Source organism: Anser anser, assembly GCF_964211835.1.
Source record: "Anser anser genome assembly, chromosome: 2".
In the NCBI taxonomy this organism is placed as follows: domain Eukaryota; kingdom Metazoa; phylum Chordata; class Aves; order Anseriformes; family Anatidae; genus Anser; species Anser anser.
The window spans coordinates 38,677,740-38,704,344 of NC_139721.1; the positions used below are offsets into that span (position 1 = coordinate 38,677,740).

Genomic DNA, 26,605 nt, shown 5'->3' on the forward strand with positions numbered 1-26,605 from the left:
ACATTTGTTAAATTACAAAAGGGGAAGAGAAATCCCTTGGTATATACTGAGGGTAGGGTATAGAATTCTCTTTGATCTAAACTATTGTCTGTATCTGCATACCTCTAAATTAAGTGATCCAGCTTGGTGCATTTTTACTGTAACGATGTGATATAAACAAGCTCAAGCTCCCCTAATGGACAATATTGTATTAGGCAACATTTGCGGCCTTTATTTACATAATTGTGTTGAACGTCATCTATAATTTTGCCTTAAAAATATTTCCAAGACTAACTGACACAATTACAATTATGATTACAGTAATCTGTTACATACTGTTTTTTGGAGGAACAGTAATATTTTTTGTATTTCAAAGGTCTTACTGATATAAATGCAAATATTCATCTTAGATTACAAAAACAAGTATCAGGTAAGTAGTAGTTTGGGTCTTTTTCACCCACAAACATAAAAATGAGGCAAAATTACTTTGCTTAATGAAAGCAAAGGATCTCTGTGCTGGAGAATGTGTATATTTGCTTTTGTTTCTCTGAAAGGTTCCCAACCTCCCTATCATTTATCACTGCATCATTGTACTCAGAGTATGGAGACACATCAAGGTTATTTAAAAGGTTTTGTATGCTCAGTGTTTGTGTGGTATTGTTAGTGTAGCTTTTTGTCTACTTAAAGCTGCCAATTGCATATTCCATTACATTTACTTTGCAGTGCAATAAAGTAGATTTTCCTGTCCTCCAGTGATTTCCTAGGTCTCCAATCAGAATTCCCACACTAAATGTAATATAGCAGGTTTATTCTGATCATAAACTGAATATACACAGGGTGATTTCTGCTGTGTGGAGACTTTATTCATCTTATGGGAAAGCTAATGCATATAACACTAATATGTGAATGCAATACAGTATCTAAAGATATATATCCCCAGGAGACAATTTATCTGAAGGGCCGTTTTTCTGGTGTTCATTCATTTGTGTGAAGGTGGTATTCCCAGACTGAAAATGAAGCAAATGAAGGGACTTCCCTGGTGCAAAGTGATGGATGATGATTTTGTTGCTACTGTCAAGAGATGCATTAGACTAGGTTTCTCATCCTGAAGACGTTAGATGAAAAGGGATTAATTTCATGACCATTTGGGAGGCTGAATTTCCATTCTTAATTATAAAATGATGCCCTATTATAATTTTCTCTGAGGTACCTTGATGATTGAAGCTGAGTTACTTGACTCAGGGACACAAAGAGGTTCCAGAAGGCCCAAAGGCAAAACTTCAGGCAGGTGATTTACATAGCAGGATGTACCATAGTGTAAAAGATAAACAAGTTTCTTTCATGAAAGAAACACAAGGCAGACTGCCACGCTGGCCCTCCTCCTCAATGCACCTCCAGGTAAGAATGGATTTTTATGAAACAGCTGGATGTTGAGAATATGAAACAAGTGCCTGGATCCAAAAATATAATCCACCTGAGAAATTCAGGAATAAAACTTCCCAGGCCTTTTCCTTGATATGTGACCCTGTACTTTTCCAAAACTGGCAGATGTGTTTATATGAAATATTTTACTTACAGCACCACCAAATTTTAGGTCCAAGACAGTTTGCATTGTTAATCTGTTAACCCTTTGCTCAGTAATGGAGTGATGCCCAGAAGTTCTCTGAAATCAGGAAAGACTTAAATGGTGGGGCTTGAATGACTAAATACAGCATAATTTTAGAGACACTTACCTGTCCTATACGGCCTCCAGTTGCAGCCCCAGAAGTCTGCAGGCCCATGGGTCCAGTGCTGGCCCTGCCAGGACTCTGAAGGTTTAAAATGGCATGAGCCACAAATATTAACACAACTGAGGACAGTTCTCATGGACAGTGATGGGACAGAGCCAGTGATGATATTGAAGAGCCAGCAATGTAATCACTGCTGGAAAGTTCAGCTCCGTGCCTTTGTCATGCCATGACAGTGCATTGGTATCATCAGAAACATATTCAGTCTATGTCGTATTCCCTGATGAGAAACACCAGTGAAGTCTAACTCCACAATTCATAAATATACACTGTCTGACAGTTATTTTGTGGTTTGGGGGTTGGGTTTTTTGGTTTTTTTTTTGGCTGACACTAGTTTATGTAATGGGATTACCTGAGTGGTACGTGATGGTTGTGTTGATTTTGGAAAAAGTAAATTATAGTAACTTATCGCACAGATTTTGTCTCTAGCGTAACATGATGTAATGCAAGCATTACCTGATATAAATTGATGCTCTGGCCCGTATTTTCATGAAACTAATGGATATGACTACATTTCCGTGAGAGAGAGTGATAGATGAGGTTAGGTTTCGCTGATGTTCTCTGATGCATGATGCTACAGTTCTTCAATATAAACTAATCCATGTCAAGAAGCATCCTTGACTCTGATATATGAGACAGGGTTTTTCCTTTTTGGACATAAGGGTAATACACAGACACCTCTTTTTAGCTGTTCAGTGATAAGTGATGGTGTATTTCTCTGTGTTCTCTAAGTTTCAGAGAAACTCATTCTCATGCATCGCTATCTATTACAGGCTTGTAAGGTTTTTGTACTACATTAAAACCCTGCTACATGGATAAGTAGCTATCAGCAAAAATGAGGTTGTTCCATCATTTACGTCAGTAACACCAGCTCACAAGCAACGTCTTTTGTCAAGCAGGCCAGTCTCATGCAGGGCTAAATAACAGAGGTAAAGGTCATTTTATTAATCATTTTCCTGCACGTTAGCAGCTTTTTTGAATATCCAGAAATAATATAGGTTTCTTCTTAGCTTAGATGGGGATACCTGCCATTATATAGCAGTTATGCTCTGCAGACCTCATTCTTACCCATCACTTGCTGCTGGTATATCTCTGTCATTCAGGATGTTTTATGTTATAAAATAAATACTGATTATTTTTATATCACAGAAAAAAAAAACATTGCACTGTACAGGTTTCAGACAAAAAGAAAACCCTTGGCAATAAGCTGCAATGTTTATTCCCATCTCACACATAAATCACTTCTTCAAAATGCAGTTTGCTTTGTTCAACTCCTATCAGGGAATCAAAGCCTTAAACTTCATTGAATATCAGAGAAATCCAGATCCATGTGCTTCTTTCCACATAAAGGGAAAGGCAACACATTTTACACACATAAGGGTGTTGCAGTTCAGTTTCAGCTGTTGTGACCTCTGCTCTGTGGGTCTGCTAATAATTACATTGAATAATGGAATTTTTAAAGGAAAATTGTGGAAAAGTAAAAGTGAGCAAAAGTTAAGTAGTACACATTTCTGTGTCTGGGTAATCACAGAATGTCCAGATGGCTTTTGAAGTCCAAGGAGACACCACAACCTCTCTGGGCAACCTGTGCCAGTGCTCTGTCAACCACACAGTGAAGAAGTGCTGCCTGGTGTCCAGTGGGAGCATCCTGTATTCCAGTTTGTGCCCATTGCCTCTTGTCCTGGCGCTGAGCATCTCCGAACAGAGCCTGGCTCCGTCCTCTTTGCACCCTCCCTTCAGGTATCTAGAGACATTGATGAAATCCCCCCGACCCTCCTCTTGTCCAGGCTGAGCAGTCCCAGCTCTCAGCCTCTCCTCATGTGACAGGTGCTCCAGGCCCTTCATCATCTTCATGGCCATTTGTTGGACTCTCTCCAGTATGTCAATTTCTCTGATACAAGGGAGCCCAGAACCGAACACAATGCTCCGCTTGTGGCCTCACCAGTACTGAGAAGAGGGGCAGGATCACTTTTCCCAACACCTCGCAATGCTCCTTGTAACGCAGCCCAGGATACCCTTCACCTTCTTTGGTGCAAGGGTACATTGCTGGCTCATGTTCAACTTGGTGTCCACTAGGACACCCAGGTCCTTTTTGTAAAATCTGCTTTCCAGGTGGCTGTCCCTGACATATATTTATGTTTGGGGTTGTTCCTCCTCAGGTGCAGGACTTTACATTTCTGCTTATTGAAATTCACAAGGTTCCTGTCAGCCCATTTCTCCAGCCTGCCAAGGTCCCTCTGGATGGCAGCATGGCCCTCTGATGTAGCAGCCACTTCTCCCTCTTTCGTATCATCTGCAAACTTGCTGAGGGTGCACTCTGCCCAATTGTACAGATCATTAATAGAGATGTTGAACAGTACTGACCCCTGGGGTACTCTGCTCCTTACTGGCCACAAGTAGGCTTTGCACCACCAGCTTCCACCCTCTGGGCCCAGCTGTTCAGCCAGTTTTTGAACCACCTTATTGTCTGCTCATCCAGCTCATACATCAACAGCTTCTTTATGAGGATCTTATGGGAGACAACGTGAAAGACAGAAGTACAGGTAGGTGGTGTCCACTGGTCTTCCCTCATCCACCAGGCTAATTATTTTGGTGTAGAATTTTACCAGGCTGGTGAAGCATGATTTCCCTTTGTAAATCCCAGTATATGATGAGATTATTTCTCCCCAGTAAACCCATGCTGATATTATGATTTATATATGGTAATACTCATGGTATTTATAAACATATTTATAAATATTCCTAATTCTTAATGACTGGGTTCTTACAATTATTAGGGTTTATTATGGATTTAGCCTAAAGTAAAAGTTTCCGAACAGACTACTACGGTTACAACTCCAACCAACAGCTCCCTTTGACCAACTTTATGTTAGTCCACAAGAAGCTTTTGAGTTCAAAAGGGTGCACAGAGTAGATGTCCATTTTGCTGTTACCTCAAGCTTGTAAGAAATGAATCTGTTTCTCTGAATGCTGGTAACATCTATTCCCCAGGGACTCATGTGAGGGAGATGCCTATACTGTGTAATGCAGTGGCTGGCAAAGTTGTCCAAGTTAGTCCCAGACATGCTAGTTCTGGAATAGCAAGCAATTTAGTCATGGAGATATTGCATGCTTAAATAACACTACTGAGAGCTGGTTAATATCAAAGGAGACGGATGGCACAGATAAAGTATCTCCAGGATATGTTAGTATCTCTTTCCTGTGCTGCATCATGCCGTACTGGTGTGCCAGCATGTTCAAACTGAACCCAGCTGTTTTTGCACAAAATTTATGCTGGTTATGTGTCTCTTTATTGTCTTTGTCTCAAAGACCAGCAGTTATATTCAGCACTGTAAATTTGCACAATTCTATAATCATGTCTATGTATACTGTGGAAAATAACTGTGTCTCACACTTTAACTTGGAGAAACAGAGAGTCAAGCTTCCATTTATAGTGTGGTTATGGGATGTTAGAGAAACTCATTCTCTTTAGATCTGGAAAAGGATCCACGTGATTTTAACCAAAGCAGTCAATCAATTGCCATTCTCTTTGGCCAGGAAATCACTGGCATCATATCACTTTAGTCCTGTGCATTACTGTAAGCCACGCATGACTGTGGTTATTCATTCATTCCAAAACCCAGTAACCTCACTCATAAAACTCTGCTACATACAAATGTTCTCCTGCCTGCACTGCTCTACTTCAGAAGCAAACTCTGTGGGTGTTTCTGCAATTCACTTCCTTACACCTCAATTTTCATTGTGCATTTTGGCATTTACCATCATTTGCTCTGGAAGGAACCCAAGTTTTAGCATTGTTCTCAGGAGAAACAGGCATGATACATCACCTTACATTAAGGAAATCCAGCTTGCTGCAATAGCTTTAAATCAAGGAATCCATATATAAAATGATTCATGAAACAGAGTCTTCCTGGAACAAATAGCTCCAAGAAGCAGTGTTTTACTGATTAAGTCTGATGAATGATGTTTTGGCTTTTATACAATGATCTGTGAGAGCTGGCATCATGAAAGAAAAAGGTGTATCAAGCTGGGCTTCTTAACAGACAGTGATAAATGAGATTTTCTTCCGTATTATATGAATTGTAGATTAAGTTTTATTGCCGTGAAATAACTCAGTGTGTTGTGGGGTTTTTTTTCCTCTCTCTCTCCCCCATACAAAGAGCTACGTTAAGCTCCGTTTCTTGAGTCCCGAAAGCACACAGTAGGGCAGAAGAAAGGCACTAGCTGTGCCTAATGCCACCTCGTCCCAGAGCTGTGCTGCTGCTGGCAGGAAATCCCAAAACACAGCGGGGCGGCGCGGGCAGAGCATCCCCACGCTGCTCCATTCGCCTGGCTGTGCTGACCTCTGCTGGTGCTTCGCCGAGGAGGGACGGCATCCCCTTGTCCGTCATCCTCCTGCAGCACGCTAAAGCTCTGCTTTTTTTCCCTCTCGCACATCCGTCTGACCCTTCTGTTGTTCTTTTTCCCTCTCGCACATCCGTCTGACCCTTCTGTTGTTCTTTTTCCCTCTCGCACATCCGTCTGACCCTTCTGTTGTTCTTTTTCCCTCTCGCACATCCGTCTAACCCTTCTGTTGTCGCACAGGAGGACACGTGTCGGTGACTGAGGTAAAAGGCAGGTTTTTTGAAAGGCCGTAGCTCCGTGATGCGAGGAAATGATGAAGCCAGTTTCTGCTGTTGGTGTGCTCTGAGGGGCAGAAGACCATCCTCACTGTCTTTGCTCTTCTTCATTGCTTTGCTGCACGACCACAGACCGAACGCGAGCAAGCTTCCTGCTTGCCTTTCCCCCCAAAGCCATAACCCTTATGCTTTGTGACACCTTGAGGCATGGGAGCATCTCCCTCCCTACGCTCACATCCATTCCTACTCAAAATATGCTATTTCACGCTATTTTTAACTTGGGGAGTTATGCTTGCTACATAATGATTTGGTCATCTGTATCGTGACAGTCTCGACTTGTCCAGTCACTCCAGTATAACCCTTCCTATTGTTATTGGAGCAGCTTTATTCGCTTGGCTAGGGTTACTGTTTAACCTGACCTTTTCATGCATGCAAAAGTTCAAATGTTCAAAAGAACAAGATTCATCCCTGGCTAAGGGTTCCTGACTAGCAAAATATTCCAAAGCTCTGCATAGGTACAGTCAGCATGTCAGGCATTTTCCAGGGTCCATTTTTGGTTAAATTCCTGTCTTTTTCTCTCCAGGTACACAAAAAATTTCCTCTCATTTTCTGCAGAATAACTCCTGATGTTTCACTGGGAATTCTGCATTCATAAGGCTTGGAGGAAGCCAGAACAAGGACAGTAAGCTAACCCCAGAAGGATTTAGAGACCTCTACAGGGACCTAGTCTGGTGCCTACAGAAGTGACCCTATATAGGGTAGAGCACAGGGCAGGGATCAGCATACAGATAGTTCAGCAAAAGCTCTGAAGGCAGGAACATGTGTTGTCTCACACCCCTCTCTCACTAACTCACTATTTTGGACACATCTCCTGCAGGTGAAACCAAACTCTCCTCCCCTGAAACCAAACTCAGTTCCTTCCTACCAGGGAAACAAATCCTCTTCTCCCTTCTGTCAGCCCAGCGAGGAGGTGGGTGCCAGCTCTCAGCACCTTTTTGGTCAAGGTTGTTCAGCAGCACAAAGAAGAATTCAAGATTCACTGTGCAAAACAAAGCAGTATCTTGTAATCTAGTGGTTCTACATTAGGTAATGCCCACATTTTTTAATGAATTTATTGCTTCAGGACTTGACCTCTAATTAACATCATTGTCCTTTGCTGTTACCTTAGAGTGTTCTGCTTTATTTTTGGTTATTCTCTCTGGGCCTTTCTTCACAAGGAAACAAGGAGTGTTATTAGCATGTTAGTTTCTCCAAAGAAAGAAAAGACCTTAATTTTTTTTTTTCTTTTTGGTCATTAATGATAGGATAAAAGTAGAATTACAGCCCAAACACCAATAATTATCAAATAGCACTTGTATAATGATCTGTTCCTAAATTATAACCTTGTTTGTCTTTTGCCTGTACAATTGCTCTTTCATTTCAGTTTCCCAGAAAGAATGATCTTTCCCCCCATCCCTTGCTTTAAGTGGCCATCCCTTCATTCGTCATATGAGTAAGGAGAAGGCTGAATCAATTAATCAAAGGCTTGCAGAGCAATGTAATGGTTGGTTAAACCTTGCTTTCAATGCAGAATTCAGGCTTAGAAATTCTAAAGTAGTGTTTTCTTTCTACAAAATCTTACCTTGAGGCTAAAAAAAAAAAAAAACAACACTTTTTTTTCATTTCATATTGCCCTTATTCTGTATCAAACTGAAGAGCTGCAATAAAAGCCATTTCTGTAGCCTCACTTTTGAGGTTTGCCTGTTAAAATATGATACTACCACAGACTTCTGGTTTTATACTTGTAATTTAGTGCAAGGGTAAGGAAAGGGCAAGAAAGAAGAAAACTTCTAGAAAGGTTAATTAATGGTTATGTAAATAGCAAACCTTTGTCACAGCTGTGCACTAATATTTTATTACAATGGTTTAGTGTATACTAAAGGTCCAGGTCTGGAAAATGGTAGCAAGACAGCTCCTTACCAGATTCCTGGTAAGAAACTTTGCTCGATCCTGAGAAATATCACTTGAAAAGAATAATGTAAAGAGGACTTTTCTGTTAGAGAGTGCTGAACAACTGAAGACATTGTTGACATGTGGGAGGATGGGAAACAGAAATGGAGCCTATAGCTAAAGGAAGGGAGTTTGAGACAAGAAATGAGATGAAAAACTTTTTCAAAAAAATAGGAAACTTCTTTGATTACCACACTGAACTCAGTGTTTGAGGATTAGAAATTTATCCAGAAAAAAAGACCAGAAAGCAACTGAGTGGAATACCTTGAACAGTATTCCCTTGCCCAGAAGCACTTTCAAGTTGCTGAATTTGTGCTATCTTCCTCAAGATTTTGTTGGGCTTAAATCTCCCTTAAATCATGAACTTGAACTCAAGCAACAGCAGTTTACATTTGAAACAACAATAATGAAGTCTCAAGTTCTTGCAGTCTGAATGTAGGACTTACTTTAGCTGCCGAGGAAATGCAAAAAGTTATGTTCTTAGAATGCATACTGAGAGCTGCTTTAGTAAACTTCAAAAAATACTTCTCTATTTACTGATATCTGATCATAATTTTCACCTGTGTAGTTACCAGGGGCTAAATACCATATGTACCTGAATCCATTGGCCCAAATCACAGAGGGGATGGAGTATACAGACTGGTCATGATACTATAATCTACAGCCAAGTGTGAATATTATTTCTGTACTTTTAGGTGGGACAAGCTTATATTTAACCAGTAGTGTTCATCATCAAGTCATGATACACAGTAGAAGCAAGAATGGTCTTTACGCTCATTTGCTTTCTGGAATTAGAGAGGAAATGATTTTTCATGGCTCAGTAAAGGTAGTAATAATTACTGACAGGTTTATAACAGTTTATAACAGTTCGTGGAAATGTTTGTTGGTGGTTGATTTTCAAATGTAGGACCACAAGCAAATGAACTGAATCAGAATAATAATTCTTGTTTCTAAGAAATGTGACAACAGAGAAAACAGCAAGGTGACTGCTGTGCAAGTAACAAAGAAGTGCCATAAAATCAAAGCCAAAGCATCTGAAGAAGTGGATGTCTGTTGTTCTGCCTTAAGACTGGAGTAAACACACAGTTATTCCTGACAGATGTCCATCAAATCCATTGGAAAAAATATTCAGTGATACATGCTCCATAACCATTACATCTATTCTAGGGCTTTAGCAATATAAAGGTTTCCCTACAATCTCTAAAGCTCCCTTGCTATATTCAGGCATACTACTTCTTCTCCCTACACAATACTCAGATCAGACTTTTTTTTTTTTTTGAACCAGTTTTTTATATTTTCAAAACTGTTATAATGTCCCGTCTCTTTTCTTTCCTACACCTCATCATCTTCTCTTCTTTAGACTATCAGTCTCATTTCACCTTATCTGTCAATTTTTGACAGATTTCTGAGCTTTTGTTGCTTTCTCAGCTTTCTCCAATTAGTCCAGATTTTTTTTTTTTTTTGAAGTGCCATATCTGAAACTGGACACAGTGCTACAAATGAGGTCCTAGAACAGAAAAAGAAAAAAATCTTAGTTCCTAGAACTTGTAGACTTCTCTCTTGTATGCAGTGCTTTTGTCTTTTCTGTGGTAATGTACCATTGCTGAATCATAGCTCACAAAACCCCAGACCCTTTTCTAGAAAACTGATACTTAACCAATCAAAGTTAAGGTACTTAATCGTACCCTATACACATCTTTTAAACTACTTCTGCCTAAACATGGTATTATGCTCTTTCTTTTTCTATTGCTTTTATTCTGTTTTCACTTCTCCAATCTTTTAAAACATTTTATTCCAACAGGTGTTTTTGTATATGTGTTTAAGGGGTGAGAGATCCCTGGTGCTTCCCATCTTGACAATATCTGAAACCTTAAAAAAGCATATTATACTTTATTGGATTACACAATGATTAATGAAAGTATTGAATAATATGAGGCTCTTGCAAAAGTTGTACTTTACATATCCTTAGATTTTGGCTGGGAATTGCACAGCCAACTAAACTCTAACTAGTATGTTTTCTGGACAGTGTTTTATTTACTCTATACTACATAGATGTATATATCCTGTTACCTTAAGATATGAGAAACAATGTCAAAACCTTTGCTAAAGTCACTGTACATGATATTGGAGTTTAGGGGTTGGACCCAATGATCTCTTGAGGTCCCTTCCAACCCCTACAATTCAGTGACTGTGTGAAATACACTGTTTCCTTTTACTGGTAAGGACTAGTGTGCTACAGTCTGAGACAATGAGATGGGTTTAATGCTTTAATGTGCTTCATTAGCGACAAATCCATTTCGATTGCTCTTTTTATTTTATTTTATTTTTTTTTTAATGTTCCAAGCACTAGTAAATACTCTGAATATTTGTTCCAGTATGTGGATGTGGTGCTTAGGGACACGGTTTAGTGGTGAACTTGGTAGTTAGGTGGATGGTTGGACCTGATGATCTTAAGGGTCTTTTCCCACTTAAATGATTCCATGATTCAAATCAATCAAAATTAGGATAATGGATATCCTTTTCTCCTTTTTTAAGGCTCTGTGTTCTAGGGCTATAGTATCATAGCCACCCTTCACAAATTCTCAAGTAGTCCTCAGTTGGAAATGTCATGAGTCAGGTACTCTTGTTTGCAGATCATCAGGGCCCTCTAGTTTGAAAACACCAAGTTTTTTGACTACTAACCAGTCTGCTCTCGTATTGCTCAAAGCTACATGTATACAGCAATATGACAGAAATTATGTATTTCAAAATTATATCATGTGAACTGAGTAGGACAAAAATTTTCTGCAATATCAGTAATGTTACAGATTCTTTTCCAATTCAGAAAACAAGGAAAGATTTGATTTTAAAAAGACTAATTTCTGTGTCCATTGATTGCAAGCTGTTTCTGATAGATATATATTACTTTACAACTGCAAAGAGAATAGCTCCTTGTTTGCCTGTTTTCATTAAATTAATAGAACTTAATTAAGAATATTTTAAGAATTTAATTGTAAGCTTTAATCTAATGTTCTGAATTTCGACAACATATCATCAATTGCGGCACATTTTCAATCAGATTTCTTCAGATGTCAGAAAGTTTTAGAATTACTGAGATATTTAATTATGAAAACCCTGAAAACAGGGAGGTGTGGATACCTGTTCCCACTAGGTGGCTGTCTCCATTCCCTGCAGATGAAAGGGTCATAACACATTTTCACATTACTATGAGTTACTATATATGTTAGGTGAAGATTTCCCAGATGCTGCTGTTAAAGATGACGAATATGTGGGTGATACTTTCAGAGCCTGAATGCTATATAGAAATACAGGCCTCCACAAACTACCAGCCGTTTCTCACAGTGTGACCATTAAATCTGGACTGATCTAATCATGTACGTGCTGATTCTTATGACCAACACCTTTAATTGTAAGACAAGTTGCAACGAAGAACTGACAAAATCTTTGGTTACAAACTAATTTCTTCACTAAAAAAACAGACAGCCAGGATATGTTAGTGATCCAGGCTTTGTCTGGAAACCAAAAATATACATGTTTGACTAACACTTAAATTCTAAGGGCTAAATATAGGTTTCTCATTCCCTTTGAGAACATACTGCCCTCAAACACTTTAAGAATTTAGACCTCTTCCTGATTATCCCTTAACTTAGACAGTACAAGAAAATAGCATTATCTTTAAAGTCTGTGAACAATTGGAGACACACTGAAATTAATGACAAAAGCCTTTGATGAGAACAGGGTTGTAATCAATGCATAATGGTGAAGATAAAACAATATAAGAGAAAAGCAAGATGATTGTTTTCACTTCTCCGCCTGATGTTTTGATAAGCTGCCAGGAAGGCAGCTAGGATTTGACACTGAATCACAGCTCTGGTCACTTGGGTTATTTACAGCCAGTCAAAAGGAACAAGTCATCCCCGTAAGATGCAGTGCTTATTGTCTCGTCTTTTTTCCACCTCACCTAAAGACATCTCTCTGCCTTCATGCTTCTTCCTATTCTCTACTTCACATCCTTATTTTTCTTTCAGAATTTCAGTTTTTGAAGTTTAAGGCTATAAATGTTCATGAAGCAAACCTGAACATATAACAATATTTATTTTTTTTTAACAAAAAAGTGTTTAAAATTTCAGCCATGCAGAACAAAGGCGTGTGATGGGGGTAAGGAGAAATACAAAAAGCTGTTCAAATAGTTGCTGCCATAAATGTAACTTCAGACCATATCTTCTCTGCAAAAGGCCTGTGCTGCAAGGAGCCAGACTGTCTGGGTGGCTGCTGCCCATACTGCTGCAGGCTCAGGGCTGGTCTGCTCCAGAGCCACCTGCAACTGTGTCCTGCATGACGCCCTCTGGGCCACATATGGCCTTGAGGTGTCATCATGACTTTGGAGGGAAGGAGGGAGTTCAGTTCAAAGTGCTAAATTATTTGTGCAGGATCTCCCCATGGCCTTGGGAGATACATAGACATACCCTGAGGTCTATCCTTCTCTAAGTGTCTGGGCTGCCACCTGAAATCGCATGGCCATTTATACAGCTGGATTACGTATGTTTGGCTTGCCCTCTGGCTGCATCTCAGAATGAATGAGGAGGGAAGATTGGCTTATCCCTGAATCTCGTCCCTGCAGGTCCGAGCTGGGGTTGTCATCACAGAGAGGAGATCTCAGCTCGTGAACACAAGCAGATGGAAAACAGGGCAAGGGTATAATCCTGCAAAGGCAGAGGAGCCCAGCACCAAACAGTGTCCTCCCTTCTCCACACAACTTCAGGCAAGATGCTGGTGAGTAAATAAATACCAGATCGTTTTGCTTAAAAGCCATCTGAATTTTGCAAAGCAGTTTGGCAGTACTGCAACATACCAAAGAGTTTGCTGCTGAGCTCTGCATTCCTGTCCCCGAGAAAACTCAATGAAGGCTACCTTAAATGCCTCAAATACCAGTTCAGAGCTCAGGCACCATCTGGAAGCAATGAGCGGGTAGAGACCGAGGTGCTGATGCACCAAATTAACGCGGCACCCAGGTGCTGACATGTTACTTCCAGCTCTCTGTCAGCCTTTGCCTTTCCCACACGTGGATTTCGGCAATGAGGACACTGCTGTCTCGGGGCTGGGAGCTACTGCTGTGCCAACAACACATTCGCTGTGGCTGGAGCTGAGTGAGAAATAGTCAAAGTTCAAAATGTTGTGACAAAAAAGGACACGCGACCATTTTTACACCTTAACAGGCCTATTTCTTTGCTCAGATTTTGACAGTTTTCAACAGTACTGCTAAAAACGATTCTCGTTTTCCTTTTCTACAGTGTATTTCTTCAATTTCTGGGCCTTTTTCAGCATATCCCTTACTCTTGTAAGTTTTCTTAGCTTTGTTCTTCTTGGACTACGCATATCCTTCTCACATTTATTCCTTCTTTTTGTTTCATTCAAATATAATTTGCTGGTGGTTTTTTTTTTTTCATTATTTTTGCTTTCCATTTTTTTATTGTATTTTATTCAGTTGTCATTTATTCATTGTCTTTTCTTGTTTCATCTCAGTCTTCCCTTCCTCCTTTCCATCAACATATTTACATTTCTCTTTCAAAGCCCACTTTCTATAGCCCTCCTCACTTAATCCCTGGACACACTTTGCAACCCCCATATCAATCCTTTTCTCTTTCTACTTATAACCTTTTGTCCTTTTACTACTTTTTCCCTTCCCATGCACATTTTTTCCCCCTTGTCACATCCAGATGTTTTTCCCTCTCTATCTCCAGCTGTGCGAATAAATGACTTTTTTGTTTGTTTCAAGGAAGTTCAGTCAATCTTGAACATATTTTCCAGGAAACCAAAACTGCATAAATTATCTTTTTGGGTGAGTATTTCATGTTGCACAAACTGAAAAATGGATGAGTTTAATCCTGTAAATTTTTTTAGAAAATAAAAGGTGAAGTAAATTTGTAAATCAAATGCTAGAGTGACTTAAAAAAAAAAAGCATACCCAAAGCATTTCAGATTTTAGGGGTGGAGATGAAGGTAGGGGAAGTAGCTTTCCACTTCTTTTCTGGCAGGAGTAAAGGGAGGATATCTAGCCAAATTAATTCAGACAGGTCCCACTACATCTTTGAAGTATATTTACGTTGATGAAAATTAATGTTTTGGGAGAAAAACATGTTTGGCTAATTTTTTTTCTTGCCCTATCTCTTCCCAAGCAGGGAGCATCAGCTGCACTTTCTTGGGTATCCCAGTCCTTTGCTTCCTGGAAGAGCAATTAAAATGTATCCCTGTTGGATTGACAATGTAATCTTGGGTTACAAAGCATGGAAGATTCTCACTATCAACAGCAAATTCTTGAAAAGGGGGCAAATGTTTTTCTTGCCAGTGTTCTCTTGCACTTGAATCCACAGAGGCAAAGCGCTGGTCTCAGATGAAGCTGCAAAGTGAGAAACAGCTGCTCAAAACATCCAGACTGCCCTCAGACACACAATGTGATTTCTGGTGATTCGGATGGGAGCTACATCTGTGTACCTGGAGGAAGAATCTGGCCAAGCACAGGTCTGAATGCCATGCTTTTTCTGCCCATTGTGTCCGTATCACAATTAGCAAAAAGATTTTGAGGGAGAGGAGGGGAAAGAAGGGGAAACTGCCAATTGGAGGATATTCCTAGCTCTTAAATCCCAACACATTGAAACACAGATTAGTCCCCTGCTTTCTTTTTAACCAGCCCCTGCCTCGAGTTCACTCAATTCTGAATTTGCTGAACTGTTCAGCTGATGTCTACCCTGAAGTAATGAATTGGCAGGCCTATTTCTAACGGTGATTAATGAAGCTTTTCAGAGGCAACCCATTATTTGATCCAAAGTTAAAACAGTGGTTCATCATTAATCACTACAAGACATAGGCTCACAGATTCATAATTCTCAGCAAGCCAATTTCATTAAGGGTTCCACTCTTTCTTTTGTTAACCCAGGACTTCCCTATCTCCCCACCCTTCACAGGCGCCTTTCTGGTGCCCCATTTCCAGGTTGTTTCGAATAGTCTCACACTCTTGGGGATATTTTTTCAGACTCCACAGCCTTCTGAAACTATATTCTTTTGGATTTCAAAAATTCCTCTTCCCATAGAAAAATGTCTCCGATTATCAAATATGAGCCAACATTGGCACCCAGTGGCTGAACAGATTAATCACAGATACATATTCCCTGGAGCCCACCTTTTCTGTTCTTCAAAGACGATTTTTCCTCTGAGGTGTATGTGGTGCTCTTACACAGCTTTCCACCTCTTGGCTATCTAGTCATGGCTGTGAAGTAGTTACGGTGAGAAACAAGAAGGAAAATCCAGGCTGTGGCTGTCTCTCATCTCTGCCAGGGCCCATTGAAGTCACTCCATGGAATTCACCAGCTGGGACAAACATCACCAACATGCACGGGATGAGGAGCCCTGTGCTGACTGCCAGGAGGCCACAGCACCCACATGATGTTTTTCAGCACCATGCAGACATACCAGCTGTGCCCCTGCATGTATCACCTGCTCAGAGAAGGGCTGCACCTGAGTTCATACATCCTGTCCCCATTCCAAGAAACTCATAATGTTAGGACCAGCGGTCTTATGAAAAGTCACATCAAGCCTTTTGTCTCTGAACTTGACCATGACTTGTACTGGCAGAAGTGATGACAGGAAAAATGGATGGTGGCTGGCATGTAAAGGAGTAATCCTTCTGGGCCTGCTTAGCTTGGAGAACAGAAGACCGAGAGGGGATCTTATCAATGCGTTTAAATATCTGAAGGGAGGGTGTCATAGGATGGGTCCAGACTCTTTCCAGTGGTGCTCAGCAACAGGATAAGAGGCAAAGGGCACAAACTGAAACACAGCAAGTTCCAAATGAATACGAGAAAACACTTATTTACTGTGGAGGTGAAAAAGCGCTGGAACAGGTTGCCCAGAGAGGCTGCGGAGTCTCCTACTCTGGAGATATTCAGAACCCACGTGGATGGGGTCCTATGCAACATGCACTAGGTGACCCTGCTCGGCATGGGGGTTGGACTAGATGATCTCCAGAGGTCCCTTCAACCTCAACCATTCAGCCTGAACCATTACTGTTGCAAATGGTGCCGGAGAGGTACCAACTTCTTGCTTGAAGGACATTCATTGGGTGCACTTCTTCATAGCCCTCAAATATATAAAAAGCACCTAATTCTTGGCTCCAACGCCCTTGCAAGTAGCAGAAATGTCAGCAAATGGGGATCAAATATTTCCAAAGATTATTCAAAATCAGAATGTAAAGGGCAGAAAGGAAACTTCCAGTAATTTTGAAGAAAATAAACAAAGAATCAAACAAACAAAAAATTATCTCTGAGAAATTTCAAATATTTCATTAGCAAAAAGAAAAGTACATCACTGAATTCACATATAAATGTTGAGGCGTGATATGAAAATACTTAAATGCATATAGTGTATATAGCCTATATTCAATAATTCAGTAGAATAATATGGTAATTTGTACATGAGTGTAACATGAAATTAAAAGATAAAGTTCAAATAAATATTTTTGTGTTATAAAAATGAAGAACTTGGCGTGATCCACACAGAGGAAAAGCTGAGTAATTTTCATTTAACTTCATTTCCTTTTACCAGAATCAACTTCTCCAATCATTGAACTGAAATGTTTCATCAGCTTTAATCATAATGTCTCTTATCAGATGTAAAAAATAAGTCATGCAGGAAAAATAAATAAATAAATAAATCTTTTTGTTCAAGACTACACAGAGAGCTATTTGAAGAATCATGAAATGCTCTCCCTGCAGGACAGTGCCCCTTCCAGCACTAATAACCACATCCATACAACGATAGTGTTAATTAATGAGAAGCAGTATTCAGATTTTCGGATAGTGCCTAACAGTCCCTTAACTCATTTGAGAATCCATGTTTTATTTTCATCCCTACCCAGTTCCACCTACCTCCAACCCATTAAGCAATATTATAGACACAGAAGAGAGCAAGATGCTAGTGCCTTCCACTGGAAATGCAGATGCTGCATGGGATTGAAATCCCTACTTGCACACAGATGTTCATTGGCTCATAAAATTGAATATATGCATACATCAACAGGAAAAAATACATTTCAGTAACAACATTCAAAGCAAGACAATATTAAAAAAAATTCCCCAAACACAGCTACATAATCTTGAAGAGCGTATCACAAGTAAAATTAAAGTTCTGTACAAAGAAAAGCCATGCTAATTAATTTTCCTTTCATTCTAAGAAAGTTGCTTCCCACCGAGCACTTTTCATATCGCAGCTGAGTCAGTAAGCTGTGAAACAGCATGAGCAATGAAAGACAGTTCCTAAATGCACTTCATGGGCACACTGAAGAGGGCTGCTGAGACCATGATCAGTTGTAGAAAGAAAACACACCTAGCATAAGAGAAAACAGTATCTATTCTGCCCGTCCATGACCTTTCAGCTTTATTGGAGAGCTGACCTCGGAGAAGAGAGGCCCAGTGTCCCACCAAACCAAGTCCTCTTGCTGGTGAAGCCTGGTGTAGCGGATTCAGGAGAGCCCTGCAGGAATCCCAGGAATGCGCTGGTTACAGCCACTCAGCAGGGTGGTGCTTTCTGTAAGCAACCTCCTGCCTGCCGGGAACACCATCCGAGACATAAATGTGTGATGCCAAACATCTGGGTGCCAGCCATGACTTGGAGTCAGCCCTCAGATGACGGGCTGCTGCCACTGTTTAGGCGGTAGGCACTATGTGTGCATAATGGTGGGTGTGCACGTAAGGAAACATTCCTGCCCTTCAGAAGTGCCTCAAAACACCAATGCTTTGCCTTCAAACCACCAAAAAGGCTTGCTGTGCACACAAGCTCCCCTCACCCCAGCTGTTTCCTATACAGGTTGCTTTTAGGGTGCAGCTTCACGTGCCTTTGTACCCCTTGGGCCTGCGCCCCGTGGCTCAGCCTGTCAGTAACACCGCCTCATTGCCAGCTGTGGCGCTCACCACACAATATTGGCAGCCACTCGCTGGGAATCAGCCGGCACTCCCAAATGCAGAAAGTTCCTAAACTCGCCCTTTTTTATTGCCGGTGTTTTGGCACAGTGGCTGCTGAGTGAGCGGCTGCTGGCTGACACTTCAGCCACAGCTAGAGGACACGGATCTGTGGCCCGGCACTGCCTGCGTATGCGCTTTGAAGATGTTCCTCCCTGTGTGCTCCAAACCCTCACTGAAGTCAGGGGGAAGATTTCTCTCCCCTCCCCCATGCCTTTATTTTCACAGGCTTTGCTCATGAACTGGTTGGGAATACTCGGTGGGAACATGTGCTCTGTAAACAGTTTCTTCTTCTGCCTGCCTCTGCTGTGCAGCCAGGAATGCGGGATTTATGCAGCCAGAAAAAGTCTATTCAAAAGAGGCCTGTCTCTTTAGCACCCGGCAGTTAAGGTACTCAGTCGGTCTGAAGCAGATTTCTCTGTCCCCTTGGCATTTATGCAATCTACATCAGATAATGAAGTAAAATCAGGCAGGATCTGAAGACCACCTACTTGCTGCAGCCCAGGCGCTGCAGCACCTACTCTGTGCTCACCAGCAGAGCCTTCCCCAGGCACTACAGCTCTCCTTGGCCACACAATCCCACGTGTAGCCCTGCTCCAGGACCTCATACACCCACAAAGAAGTTGGGAAACCTCCAGAAGTTATCAAGCACCAGCACTCAGACCCTTCACCATCACATTTCCCGTTCAGAAACACAGAGGTTTATGCAATCCTGATGGCAGCCTTCCTTCTTCCCTAGTGAGGAGGCTGCTCCAAAGGCACCATGGAGCCAGGCTGCAAAGAGTAAATTAAGACTCTTTGTTTTAACAAGCTCTGATATAGGCAGAGGGAGAAGCTTTCTTTCCTTTTTCCGTGCAGGTTTCTTTCCTTTAGGTGGCAGTATGAGTTTACAGCTCCCCGCAGCACCGGCTGTGCTCCCAGACCTTCTGGGGAGCATCCTCTGTCTGTGCTCAACCATCGCCGGGTTAATTTTCCAGAAAATCCTGCACAAGCAATTAAAATGTTAATGTTGTGAGGGAAATGCCTCCGTTGAAGTAAACTCATTCGAGAGTCAGTTGTGCTCGGTGGAAGGGGAACAGTCTATTGATTTTGAACAAGGTCATATCTCATCAGACTTGCCACCTGGATTATTTTTGTTTGCGCTGATCAGCTACCGAGTCCTTGATTTCACAGCAAGTTTGAAATCACCTTAATGAAGCAGAAATTTAAGGGGGAATGGTTTCCCTACCAAGACCTTTCTTTATTCCAGAAATATTCTCCCTCACCTGTTTATCTCTGACCACCTGCTCACCTCTGTGCTCGCTAACCTTATTTCACTAAAGCAGCAATAACATGCAAAACTCCCATTGCTGGCATCCACCATCCAAATTCACACCTTATGCCCTGATTTGTGTCCCAGCCAGTCAGCAGTGTCTTCTCTCAGGAGGACGTGAATGTCTCAAAGTGGAATTCTGTTAAAAAAATATGAACAAACAACAACAACAAATTTGCCTGTTTATAGAGCCTTCAAATTATATTTGTGTGGACATCATAGGGTAGTTGTGCATTGTGTCCTATTGGTGAATGTAGGAGGAAGGACTATAACAGAAGGAAAGTTTTCCACCTTGTTACGACAATTCTTGCTGATGGAGTTGTGGGCTGCCTTGCATGCAGAATAACTAACCCCATTAAGACATGGTATGCTCAGTAAAAGTGCACTGGTATTTCATTACAAGCAAAAGACACCTGGGACAGAGAAGCAGAAGCACCTAAAGCCTGATTTCATTTGCACATTCCTGATGGTCTCTGCCCAGAGCTTGCAGTCTTTCCTCTCCAAGCCGAAGGTCTTACAGTACTCTGTTTTCATGATTGTGGTCACACTGGAAAACAGAAAAAGAACAAAGAGAGAAGATGGATGTGCTTTTTCACCATATCTAAAACAGGTTATGCTATTTCTAGTGATATAGGCTATGATTCTCCAACCCAAGTGCTAGGGTATTTGCATGCTTAATTCACATGTCTAATTGCCATAATTGCACATGCTCATTAGGCAATTTTGTGTGCAAATGCTGAGTTAGGCACATAACTAGGCATAGTGTTTGCAGTGTGATCTGGTTCAGCACTCACAGAAAATTTGTGAACAAATTAGACATGCAATTGAATGAACATTTTATGCATTGAGGTTCTGATCCTACGCTAAGAAGTTGGGCAGGGCCTGGCACCATGCAGACTGCAATGAATGAAAAGAAAGTACTGCCCTTGTGAGTCCCATTGCAATATTAAGCCCTTCAGCCAGAGCAAATCAGGCCTCAGCTGTCCATCACATTATCCAGAGATTCACACCCTCCTCTAAGGCTGAACTGGAATACTGGGAAGCAAAACAAATTTAACATTCATCTGGGAAAAAAAAATCATGAAGCTCTAATTTTATAATCTGATTGCTGAGGACATGTAGATACAGAGCCTCCCTGTCAGAAGGCAGACAAAGCCAGCCTGTTTCTTCCTAGGTTCCCATAGAAGACACAACAGTGAGTAACCCAAGTAGCCCAGCGTTAGCAATAAAGGATACTAGCACGGCTTTAAACCAGCACAGCTGATTTGAGTTAGAGCCCGCCTGTGAGAGCATGGCTACAAGAGAGCCCAACTTTTGTGGTCTAATGTTTGCAATTTCTCCATGTCGATGAAGCTATATGTTCTTTTAATAGAAAGTACAGAGGAAAATGCCCCAAAAGTAAAAATTCAAGGCACAGAAAGATTGACTTATGGTTGTTTAATCCTTCAACTTTACCCTCCCCAAGCCAGTTTGCAAACTCTCTTCCTCTGAATTTATGACAAGCAGGACAAAAGGGACTGTCTATAGTTTAACATTGACATTTCCTTTGTAAATTAATCCTTTGAATCTCATTTACCATACGTTTCTGCTGAATGACATAGAAATGATGATTTTTTATTACTGTCTAGATTATAATGAGGTACATTTTCACTACCATTAAAAAAATAAAACATGGAAGCCAGAGCTGTCTTTTTACCAAAATGTGCCTTTACAAATGGGCACCTTGTGATGGGCAGCCTTTTGGAGAGCAACGAGGTGCACCTCCCTCCTGCAAACTCCCACAAATGGCTGAATGCACAAGGCCAGGGATGTTTCACTGGCTATAACATCATTGCTGCAGTTAAGTTCTTCTCCTTAGGGTGTAGCTTCATGATATGAAGGCTTTGGTGAAAAGATCAACTTAAGGAGTTGGGCCCACAGCGCTCCTGACCATCCCACCTGATGGTCACCCCACAAGAAAGGGTGTCTTTAACAGGGGGTAGTTCACTGAAGAAAGGTAGTGGCATGAAAGAGCTGTGGTATGCAGATAGAAACAAAAGTGGAGTTGGTGAGGGAGAGGAGAGGAGAGGAGAGGAGAGGAGAGGAGAGGAGAGGAGAGGAGAGGAGAGGAGAGGAGAGGAGAGGAGAGGAGAGGAGAGGAGAGGAGAGGAGAGGAGAGGAGAGGAGAGGAGAGGAGAGGAGAGGAGAGGAGAGGAGAGGAGAGGAGAGGAGAGGAGAGGACTGCAGTCACCATATGAGTCAATACAATGGTGTCCTCTACACCCAGAGCCAAAAGCACCTTTCTGGTGCTTCCACTGGCATTTAGTTCTGCAGCATCTTTCACTGGGTACATTTACTCTGATGTTACATGGAGGTGATTGGGAACCTCCCTGTGTTCAAAGGTTTAAAGAAAGCATGGAAAAATATATACAAAAAATTGTAACTGGCTGTGTGAAAGAAGGAAGGGAGGAAGGGAGAGTGGAAGGAAGGAAGGAAGGAAGGAAGGAAGGAAGGAAGGAAGGAAGGAAGGAAGGAAGGAAGGAAGGAAGGAAGGAAGGAAATGCATCTGTATTATAGTACATGTGCCTATAATAGTACATGTGCCTATAGTGCTAGCAAACACTGACATTAAGATTCCATTGGTTTATTATAAAATCCTCAATTTATAAAAAGCCTAAAATATGCAGAACAGTTAGAAGTCGATATCATACAGTAAATAGAAATGAACAGGAGGAAAAAAACCACCAGAGTGAAAATTCAGGGGCTTATACCCCATCCTGCTTTATAACGCACACAGCAGAGTAAGCCTAGGAAATATTCCTTAGGCTATAAAATTACACAAAGGACTAGAGTGTCCCATTTTTCTTTTTAATTTAGAGAAAATAGCCAGAGCCATTGAAGAGAGGGAATTGACCTCTTCGGGTCTCTCACTTTCTCAGAGACATTTCTGGTCAATCAAGCCTGCATGTCATTCCTGGAAGAATGACCACAGCCTCAAAGCTTTCTGGCCTCTACCCTGGAACCCATTGCTTATATTTCCATTACCCCACTGTATGTCAGACCTGTCTACAGCCTTTGTCAATGGCAAAAGGTCAGAAGTCTACCAAACTTAGATATTGGCATATATTCTCCCATAAATTAGACAAAGAAATTTCAGAATCCATATCCTTGAGTGATGGCGAATGTCATCCCCCCCCCTTTCTGCTTCTTTTCAAGAGGTTACACGCAGTTTGGCCTGTGTGGCTTTACAATCCATCCATTTTAAAAACAATTAAAATAATATAACATTGATTTATTTTTAAGCACCGCGGTTTGCAGGAGTGCTGAGTGTGAATGGATTGAAGAGCTGCTGCCCCTATAACGCAGCATGTAGTACCCCCTGGAGGTGAGAACCCCGGCATGTAGAGGCCAGAGCCTCTGGTTTGAAGGTTTCCCCCTTTTCTTGTCCTTTTCAGCAGCAGGCACTGGGAAGGGAACAGGCAGCAGCTTTCTGCTTGGGAGCAAAGAAAAACCGCAAAACCAAGCGCTGTGCCCAGGATGCTCAGAGAGGCAGCGAAACCCAGCCGAAAGCGGGCTGAGCCGGGAGGCATTCCCCAGTGCCGGCTGCACGCTAGGTTGTAAATCATTCTGTTTCCAAGCCCAGCATGGCTTCTTTTCCTTTGCTAGGGAAATCTCTCTCTTTCATTTTTCTGCTCTTTTCTCCCTTCAGGGAAGACAAGCTCCCCTGCGACGGTGGAGGAGCCCAATAAGAAAAAAGCCTCCCTCCGAATCAGCTGGGATCCTCAATGCACAGAGGGTTGCACTTAGCCTCGGCTCTCAGAGCAATGAGGGTGCTTCAGAGCCAAGGCTGTGCCTGGTGGGGGGAGGTAATTATAGGCGAGGAAATATGGGGAGGGGGAAGCACACACAATGCGGGGCCTGATCTCGAGAAGTACTGAACACTTGTGAGGCACCAAACACCTTCAGTGCTCAATGACAGGAGTTAAGAGCATCCAGCCCTTCCCAAGAGTTGCTAAGCGCCCCGGAGAATCAGACCTGTGTGCTGCCACTCAGCTTATTTCCACGATAAGATGCGAGGTTCGTGTTTGTTTTTAGGTGCGGTTGGAGCTTTGGGCACTGTGAGACCCCTTTACAACCTAATTGAGATAAATCACAAAGAAATATACAAAGATGCATAATTTATCCTCTCTTCGACTGATTTAAGTGTATCCCCATAGGGAACTACACCCATTTAACTAAAATCAAGTTAGAAATCAATTTAGTTACATTAGTGCATTTTCGGTATGGAATAGCCCTTAATTTAAATGAGAATAAAGACCCACTATGGGCCGATTGATTCTGTTAGGTGAAGAGAAAGCTTTTATTCTCAATATAGCTACAAACTAAATCAGATTCCCATATTATATATGGGAAATTTGGGGGTATATGTCTTTTTTCACACAGCTATGGACATATTCATTCCTCCTATGAATTCAAGTATTCCCACAGAGTGATATCACGATTACCATGTCTTAGAAAACCATAAAAGAGGGGGCATTTTCCCTTTCAAGAACCACAGGCGCTCACTTTCAGTGGCAGGATTTGCAGGTCTCAGAAAGATCTGTCAAATTTAACATGCAAATTCAGTAGACACAGGAGAAAGGAAAAGGGAAGGGAGGAAAAAGGAAAGGAAGGAAGAGAGGAAAAAGGAAAGGAAAAGGAAAAGGGAGAGATCTTCAGAAGCCATCTGGACTTGGTCCTGGGTAACCTGCTATAGGTGCCTCCGCTGGAATTGGACCAGATGACCTCCAGAAGGTCCCTCCTAACCTCAGCCATTCTGTGGTTCTGTGAAATGCCTGATGTCCAGAAGCACACAGGGGGAAGCTACCTACACCAGCAGGAAAAACAAATCAGGATAAGAAGCCCTACCTCAGCTAGTCCCATGTGCTTGCCCTGAGCAAGGACAGAGACCTGAGGTTGGCTTTGCATGGGGATGGGTGGGAAAGGGAGGGCTATGAACACACCTCCTGTCTGCATCTAGTGAGACCAGGTGGGGAGGAGGTGTCAGGGGTGGAAAAGCTTGCGCAGCACATGGTGTCCCCAGAGAGGGGATTTAAATGTCGCTTCAGCTTTCTTAGCCGGCTAATTTTATTCCAGGACACAGGTCTTTTGGAGGGGAAAAAATAGAGCGCCTAGAGGCACAGGCTGGACCCAGGCGCTGGCCATGGCTGGATCCAGTTGCTGACCTGAGTGCCCAAAGGAGTCCCCACAGCTGTTGTGCCCCATGGTCCTTTCCATTTGACCCCAATGCCTGCCCACATCTGTTTGAGAGAAAGGTTTTGGCAAGGGAGAGGGAACAGAAAATGGGGCTTTTCCAGTGAAGACATTGTATTCATCCCAGTTACCTCATTTTCTCTTAAACCACTCATGATCGCTTGCTCATCTTGCCCCCACTATCCAGCTTGTGACCTTCAAACAGCACTAGGAGCAATGTTATAAAAGATACATGAAGGAAGACTCTAGGTGGCACTTCAGGCTACATAAATGTGACCCCGTCTATCAAGACACACATTATTTAAATCATAAGTTTAATCAGGTAATCCTTAAGCAATCAGGATATTCAGCAAAAGTACGTTAGCACCGTGTAGTATCTGAAGCAATTCCCAGTATACATTTTCCTGTGTACCTAGATCTATAGTTCAGTTCCACTTCACCAGCAGAAATCAAGAGAAACCTCACTAAAGAAAGTGAAACGACTCAGTGGAATAAATCAGAAACAGGCCCACAAAGCTCTTGCAAGAGTGAGAGTTTGGCACCTAAACAGAAGCAAGAAGACTAACTACGTGTGTATACTCAATACTAGAGATGAGTGTTAGAGCACAAACCACAGGAAATTCAGCAAAACACTGCACCACAACATTACCTGCAGAAGGGATGCGTGGGGTGTATATCTTGGTTCTGCTGAAAGTATTGCATTGCCTATTTTAAATAGGTTTCTCATCACTCCAGAGCTAGGTATATTTGCTTTTCTCCTCTCTAAGCCCCAGTTTGGCAGCACATCACCAGCCAGTGGCTGTCTCGGACATGTGCTTGCTTGACTATTTACTGAGAATTAAGCAACAGATCAACAGTGAATCACATTCCTACATGGTTTTTGGAGCCAGGGCCCAAATGCAGTTGCATTTCTTAGTGGTCATCTGAAGGTGCTGTTCCACACTACAATTATCTAATGGCAAAGCTGCCAAAGGAGGTCCCTGCCTTTTCTCACTCACAGCTATTTGTTACTCTCTCTCCTCCCGCCCATTTATCACTCCTAAGTGTGCTGATTCCCTTTAAACTAAATTAGTGAAATGGCCGGTATTAGCAACAAGAGAAAAACCCACTGATCTGTTTGAGACTTCAGAAACAGCTGCCTTAGCATCACTGGGGGAGGGGACAGTCAACTGCAGCAGGGAAAGGAGGGAGGGAATGCACTGGGAAGGACAAGGACCTCTTCAAACTGCATTGTTCCTACAGAAATGCTAATGGTACCTAGCAGCCAGCTGTCTATACTGTCCAAGCGGGCCAGAAAAACTTGCCTGCTTCTTCCTAGTGCCTCACGACTGGCTCTGCATTACACCAGTTCAGTTTTTTATCTGTCCAGGAGGCTGTCTGTAAGAAGGCAGGGGATTCGGTGCATGCAAAGGATTCAGGTCCCCAATGCATGGGGGTCCTCTCTTCCACCGCAGCACGTCTGCAGCCTTCACATCACTGCTCTTCCTGTGCATTACAGCAGCCTCATGTAAGGCAGCTGGGGAGGTTCATCCTCCCTGGCCCTTTCCCCTCTGGGCTTCTCTAGCAAGCAGCAAAGCTGCGCCAGCTGCTCGGGGAGGTTTGCAGCACCTTCTCCCCTTGGGCTGAAACGGCCCGACTCTTTTCCCATCGGCTGCTGAATAGGCAGCAGTCAGTTGG

General features: G+C 42.1%; 1 long non-coding RNA gene across 1 annotated transcript in view; it reads right to left on the reverse strand.

Annotated features, from left to right (window-relative positions):
* Positions 1 to 16,045: 16,045 nt before the first annotated feature.
* The window catches only part of LOC310894927, a 30,365-nt gene continuing 19,805 nt past the window's right edge, over positions 16,046 to 26,605 (reverse strand). The window contains exon 3 of the long non-coding RNA XR_014580297.1: positions 16,046 to 20,243. This is a non-coding gene — a long non-coding RNA (uncharacterized lncRNA). The remainder of the gene's footprint in view (positions 20,244 to 26,605) is intronic.